Here is a 6,515-nt window from a genome sequence, read left to right on the forward strand (position 1 = left end):
AAAACTTGGAACATAGGTGGGCAGCGATAGACTATCTGGGTGATATGTTCGTATTGTCAACCTAATCCTTTCTTGCTATTACACCGAAATCTGTCCTCAAGGCTAAAGTAGATCTAATGGGTAAAAATCAAAGGACTGGTCGTAATTCAATTAATGCTCTTCTCTTTTATATCATAAATGTAACTATAATTTAAAATAAACAAGGTGAAATAGGTGCTTTCCTCATGTTTGTAGTGAACTCGCAATGAGTCGTAATTATCAATGTTTGTGTTGAGGTAAAATTTTTATGCAAGAATAGTTGTTCCGTCACCAATATTCCATCTTTTTGTTACTGTTATGAAATTATGTCTTCAATGTCAAAGATCTAGAGAAGTAAAGTTAGGACAAAAATGTCACGAGGACTCTATCATTTTCATGGTCCAAATTAAGCCACAGCGCCAATGAAGAAACTCGGCAAACGGCTATAGACGTCGTATAGAGCAGTTAGATGGCAGAAGATGGTTGGTTACTAAAACTGATTTTATTGTAGAATCCTGTCATATTTTATCACCCATTAAGGTCCAAACTCTTGAGGAGAGAGCACCTGAGGAGGTTTATTTGGCGACACATCTAATCTTCTTCCTTTACTAATATAATTTTTTTTCGTCCTCTAAAGGTATCCAATTTAATGACGCTAGGCGAGCTAATTCATTCTCAGTAGATCTTGACAAAACATTAAGCTCACATTTTCTCCATGGTCCATGGAAAAGGAAAATAACTAGAGGGCAGTGATTTTGGTGTAACATCCTGAATAATGATGAGTCTACTATTTCATGCCCGGTGACGTTCCATATTCATGCATGAGAAACGCATTACATTATAAATACAATGCGACCATTTTGAAGGATGAAATTTTTACCTGGGAAATTCCAACACATGTGAAACTTTCAATTTCTTTTCTATTATTCCTCCTATATGGGAATTAAAAAACAAGCCTTATTAATGAAATTGAAAACGTCACTTGTTATTCGCATCAAAATGAAAACGGTATTTGTAAACATAATTGAGTAAAAATATATGAGACTGAGAAAATAAATTACTCTGTGCAAACAATAAAAATCTGTTGAAGGCTTGGCATTATGCAGTGGGGAGAAAATGAGTCATATTACACTTATTTTATTAAATTGTTTACAAGGACATTATCATACAGAAAAAGAAAGAAGTTGGGGCGGATAATGGGTTTGGGAACACCACAAAACATTTATTATCAGATGCCACATATTAATATGCATTCATATTTCACAATGAAACCCATCTCATTATTTGGAAATATCCAAGAGCTGCAAATAAACTTTTTTTTTAAATACATATCACTTTCATTTCTGCTCAATTGAATAAAAAACACACCGAGTTTTATTTGTTGGATGCATTTATTGTTTTTCATTTTAATAAGAGGGTTCATATCAATCAAAGCCATAGCTCTAGAAAAGTAATACATTGTCACATCTGCTGGTAAATCACTTCCTGTATTGTAAAACTTGATCTCTCTCTCTCTCTCTCTCTCTCTCTCTCTCTCTCTCTCTCTCTCTCTCTCTGTTTGACCTCTTTGCATTAAGCTATGTGCATTTGATGACAAGAATAATAATTGTAGCTCTTTGTTTGGGAGGACTAAATCACACAGTTGATCTCCAACATTCCTTCACTGTCACATGGTTTTTCCTGTTTTCTGAAAAATAGAAATGAACAGAAAGTTTTATGTTTGTGCAGGTATATTTAAAAAAAATCTTAAGTAACTGTGTTAATTAAGGTTTGGGATATTTCATAAATTATGCCCAAATCTTGTCACTTTCCACTGAAAATATGGTTGATTTATGTTCAGTCCCAAAAGTGGCGGGATTTGCATATGTAAATGAATGAAGTTGCCAAAGCATACAGAATGAGATTGTTTAAATAATAGCCACAAATACAATTACGTACTTTGAATGTGACACTTGTTGACCATACTGGCTGCCAACCTACTTGACAATGGTATAAAGATCTAAAAACCTCTATCGATTTTCCACTATACACCTGATATGCAGGTAAATTTAACAAATCCATTTCAATAGCTCATTTCCTGTGAAATTCTGCCCCCAAACTAGTGATTTCATCTCTGAAAAAACTAAGTCAATATAGCACTTCTTGAAAGTATTTACTCAATAAAAAGGAGAGTGCTTGTATCTATCAAAGAGCAACAGGAAGTACCGCCTGATATCAATGCTGAAAACAAATTAAGAAATTAAATTTAGAAGAAAAGAAAAAAAAAATTACGGCCGAACAACAACTGTTCACAGAACTAACACTAGGAAACTCCAACATTTCTTTTCTTTCAAAGATACGATGTTATCTGCAGTTAACGGGCATTGTTGGTTTGCTTGCAGATATTCGGTATCTATTGCCTAAATCTGCACACAATTAGAGATACTGAGTGTTGTGGAATGAATTGGCATCCACACCTGTGCAGCCCGAACACCTAACACCAAGTTAAAACTCCCCAAGTCCTATACAGGTAGGGCACCTAGACACTCTCTATACAAGACAAATGAAGAATCAAGAATTCGGTGGTGCAGTGCGGTGGAAAAATTCATGCTTGAATCCATTTGACAAGAAAATACATTTATTTTCAGACACTGTAATCCATCTGTATATTTTAAAGTGACTGTATAGCAAAATATACAAATGTTAAGTCTTTTCTCGAGACAGGCAATTACCTTAACGTTAATAATGGAGTCGGAGGCCACAAAAGGTTTTTTCTGGTTTAATATATAATGTGATTACCGGTGAAAATATCAAGAAAAGAACTAGAAATTTACTGAAAATTTTTCCCATACATTTACAATTAAATCAAAAGTAGGTATCTGTACTTTGAAAAGCACAAATTGCTTCTGAAATTTCGGAATGTCATGAGACACTCAAGCCTTTTCTAGATGGCACTTTATTGCCTTAGCGGCTCTTGTTTCCTTCAAAACAGATTAAAAATACGACTTGGGAAAATAAAAATTTGATTCTCCTCATACTCTTGTCCATGACCTGATAAATTTTTGTCGTTTCATTATTACACATTGTAAAAAAAAACTAAGCTCTTTATATATAGTCATTTGATTCTGTGGATTTGTTTATCCATTAAGTATTACCTACTCACATACTCACTCCAAAAGATACATTATTTATTTATTCATGAAATGAGACAGCTTGATTCCTATTGAAGTTTTATTCAATTTAAACACAACACTATTGTACAAGCATGGATGTCCTTTCCAGTCGCACAACATACTAATGCATGTCACGGATTTTACATCCCTTAGTTGCTAGCTCTTGACAGTATGGCTTTTTGCCAAACGAAATTTAGTTGTGGAACATGACAGATTAGGATGTTGAAAAATTAAAAATGCAATTTTTTTTTTTTTAAGTGGCATCATGCCAAACCCCCCAGAATACTGAGAGGAAGGAAGGCCAAGTATGGCAAAGTGATGTCCAGGAGATGAACTCTCTCGTCTCTTGATGAACCTGTTAAATCTCACTAACTATATGATTTATATCGATACTTATATAACAAAGAACTTATCCCTAAATCCCTACCCCTGTATTATCTTTGGTAGGCGACAATTACGTAAATAGGTAAACATGCTGTTTTTCATTTCCTGTTCAAATCTTGAGGAGCTAATTACTCCGAGCCTTTGAAGTAAGTTGAGAATCGCAGCTCATGCTACCTGGTTACACCTTTCCCAGTCATTCCCTAGTTTTGTCACTTAGTAAATCATCGGAAAACCATTAGTTATAACATATTTACATGGGCAATAATTATCACATTTTGATGTGCCCTCGGCAGAGGATTTATGAATTTTTATATCTCTTAGACATTATAACAGAAAAGTAGATAATGTATCCTTCTCAGGTGACCAATACCCAATCAAGGCAAAGCCAACTTAAAACAAAAGGTGGGGTGCATATCAAACTGGCTAATCCCACCGGCTTAAACGTTCAAATCTTGGAGATAAGATGGACCCATCTTGACAGTAAGCCCATTGTCTTGCAGTGAAGACCCACTGAGCTTCTCTCACTTAATACAGGACTGAAAAATATACTTCAAAACAGATTTAAGGGGTATTAGCAGAGGTTTTGGTCCGAATCAGACTTGTCAGTAATGAGGTGTGTGAGGGAATATTGAAAAACTTGCAGCTTAATGTCACTATCCCATACCAAATCTTCACATTAGCTGGTGGTCAAATGATCATGGAGCTTTGCCTACCGACTAAAAAACTCCCAACCATACATGTACAGAAAATAACCCAATATCTGTAAACCCATTGTCTAAGCAAGTGTACTTTAGAAATATTGGTAAATACATCAAAAGCCACCAAAAAAGCACTTCAAAATCATTGTAGAAATTTATGTCAACAAAAAACGGGGTGATTGAGACAGAGGGCAGAGCGAGGATCGTTTTTGAGGAGCTTATGGTGATTAGGAGGAATCAATGAATCATTTTGACCTAATACTGGAGTGTTTATGAAAGTACAAACAAAGAAGACAGAATTAAGACCCATTTATTAAACTTTAAACATTTTTTTTTACAAGTTGTGAGTTTTCCCTTACATATCTCTTCCCATGGCTGTCTTCAAAAATCTTCTACCGTTGCCAATTCTAGAACAGAAGTCAAACCGGTTAAAATACACATTTCTTCCCATGGGTGTAGTCTAAAATCCTTTATTGATGCCAATTGTAGTTCAGAAGTCAAACTGGTTAATAAAATACATACCACTGAAGGGATGTAGTCTATTTTTATATTACATGGGTATATAAATGAATTATGATGGTTCATTCAGTATGGACTAAAACAGGATAATACAATAGGTACTATAGGAGTACTCATTAACACAGAATAGGCTTAAAAGTATCATATACTATATAGTGTCACAGTAATAATATTGCTATTAATAAGATCTTTTGGCCTAATGACTAAATAATCTGTGTAACTAATCAATACAATAGGCTCAGGTCTATACTAATATCATATCATGTCAATAATAATAAGATTTTTTTTTTTTTTTAGTTTTGGGTTTGGTAATGTCATTGAGATTTACTGAGAGAGTGTATATGCAAGAGATATTAATCACAGAAGAAGATTTCGTGTGGCGTGTTTAATTCCACTTCTTCATGTAATATAACTTGGAAACACATGTCTGGCTCACGTTTTTTGTCCACAGTCTAAAAGTATCTGTAACAAGTAAGTCTTCTTGCTGGATTTCATCTATTTAATACACAGTGGTCATTATAATACTGTAAGCTCTCAATATGATTCGGATGGTACATGAACTGTACTAAGTGTCCCCCTTAATTCATCACCAACTCCTAGTGTATTGAGTAGGAACAAATATTAGTAAAAGAGGCCAAATTTGGAAATGATAAAAAAGACTGATACAATCGGTGAGCCAGTCCCCTTTAGGTAGTAAAGTGACGATAGATCAAAAAATCGCCGCCAATACAGGATGGTCCTCTTAGGTGAAATCACTGGGGAGATCCGTCATGATAGAGACCCAAATCTGATGCATAAATACAGAGAGGTTCTCCAAACACCTCAGTGATCAAGATGAGTTATAAATGGTCTGACGCAGGTATAGGACAGGTGCTCTCAAACACGAAAAACATCTTAGTCAGACGTCATCTTTGGGTCAAGGACGTTCTATGCTTAGCATGTAAAGCTTTTTAATTTACCTGTAAGCTATTTGATCTTGTTGATATTTTTGACACAATTTTTGAACTAGATGTACAATAAAAATGACACTAAATGGAGATTGTTAGCATTAATAACACATTTATCGGAATTCCTATGTAATGATTGTTACACTTTGTCGTAAGACTGAACTGAGTAATACAGATACATGTATTAAAATTTGAACACTTTTTCCATTTGAAACATCATGCACAAAATCTGATTATGTCCTGAAAATAACAAACACTTGTTTATTATTTTTTTTTACTGACAAAAAAGATCCTTAAACCATTGAAAAAGAACACTTACACATAAGTACCACATTTTCCTATTTTCAAAGAAAACATTACGTAATTCTACTTCGAATTAAGTCTCGAGAGCACATGACAATAGTGATACAAATCTGATTATGTTTAAAATGTTTATTTTTTATGACACCATTTTAACTGAGTCACTACCAAGGAAGAAATGTGAAACAATAAAATGAATAATCAGGAATGACCAATGAATTATATTCATACTAAGGTTAGAGAAGAAGACCGAGTCGTAATAGTCTAAGACTAGAATGATACTTTTGCACTTAGAACAACTTAACCAAGTTCAGAGTAATCTGGAATTGGTCTCATGACAAGGCAGCTGTAATCAAAACATCCTTTCTTTGACTACAAATAATTGCTTGTATGTGTCTGCTTTGTATGAATAATTTGTCCAAAATCAGGAATATAAATAAACATGGCCAAATGAATAGCTGACGTAGGCCTGAATCAACACTACCCCCCTTGGTGCA

General features: G+C 34.3%; 1 long non-coding RNA gene across 1 annotated transcript in view; it reads right to left on the reverse strand.

Annotated features, from left to right (window-relative positions):
• Positions 1 to 1,379: 1,379 nt before the first annotated feature.
• Positions 1,380 to 6,515, reverse strand: part of LOC128175566 (uncharacterized) — a 57,394-nt gene continuing 52,258 nt past the window's right edge. The window contains exon 5 of the long non-coding RNA XR_008242698.1: positions 1,380 to 1,705. This is a non-coding gene — a long non-coding RNA (uncharacterized LOC128175566). The remainder of the gene's footprint in view (positions 1,706 to 6,515) is intronic.

This window comes from Crassostrea angulata, chromosome 3 (genome assembly GCF_025612915.1).
Source record: "Crassostrea angulata isolate pt1a10 chromosome 3, ASM2561291v2, whole genome shotgun sequence".
NCBI classification, from domain to species: domain Eukaryota; kingdom Metazoa; phylum Mollusca; class Bivalvia; order Ostreida; family Ostreidae; genus Magallana; species Magallana angulata.